This window comes from Acomys minous (assembly GCF_964271855.1).
Source record: "Acomys minous genome assembly, chromosome: 1".
NCBI classification, from domain to species: Eukaryota; Metazoa; Chordata; class Mammalia; order Rodentia; family Muridae; genus Acomys; species Acomys minous.
Genome location: NC_140483.1, coordinates 120466910 through 120468090, shown reverse-complemented (window position 1 = coordinate 120468090; position 1181 = coordinate 120466910).

Sequence of the window (1181 nt, the reverse complement as noted above, 5' to 3'; positions counted from 1 at the left end):
TTCATAAAGGAGAATAGGCAAGTACCTCAAGGAATCTAATAACATGGTAAAAGGAGGACGTCATAGGGCATTATATATACTCAGTATTCCAAAGTAATGTGACTATATATATTTACATTAATTCCTGTACCCCTGCAACTTCATGTCCTTTCTTTCTCTTAAACAACAACAACAACAACAACAACAACAACAACAACAACAACAAAAGGCACCAAACCCCATGGATTCTGATTTGTGTTAGCCAACTTCTCCTGAGCACAAGGCCTACTCTAGAGTGTGGTTGATATACTCAGTGTCACCCCATGGATTGCCCTCCTCCCAGCAGCTATTATTTGGGAATGGCTTCTTGGCCAGGAGTGGGATTTTGTGTTGTCTTCCTTTCCTCCATGCTAGGATTTTGTCTGCCTTGAGTTTATGCAGGTCTTATGACGTCACAGTTTCTGTGGGTATCTATGTGTATCAGCCCAGCTGTGTCTGGGAAATCATGTACTACTTCTGGCTCTTTGAATCTTTCTACCTTGTGCTGGCTAGTTCCATGTCGGCTTGACACAAGCTAGTGTCATCCGAAAGGAGAGAACCTCCATGGAGAAAAATGCCTCCACAGGATCCAGCTGTATAGGGCATGTTTAGAATTAGTGATTGATGAAGGAGGGCCCAGCCCACTGTGGGGGATACTATCTCTGGGCAGGTGTTCCTAGGTTCTGTAAGAAGGCAGGATGCACAAGCCGCGAGGAGCATGCCAACAAGCTGAACTCCTCCGTGGCCTCTGCATTAGCTCCTGCCTCCAGGTTCCTGCCCTGTTTGGGTTTCTGTCTGACTTCCTTCAGTGATGAACAGTGATGTGGAAGTGAAAGGGAAAATTTTTTAGTTAGCATTAAAGCAACCAGAATAGCAGAGCTCTCTAACTCATAAGTGCAGGTCGACAGGTATGCTAGCCCAAGGTCCCAGATGATAAGTCACAAAGAATGTGGAGCTAGGAGACAAAGGCCTATTGAGTGTTCCAGGGACCGGCTGGCCATAAAAGATAGGGAGGATACACAAGGACAAATTCCTGAGAGAAACAGGTACCGGACATGGTCGAGTGAGTAATGAGCCAAGACCCCTCATTCGATCTTATGGTGTCTGCTTAGTCCCCCCCTGAGGCACGCACACAATGTTCCAGGTTTGAGTTTAACCAGATG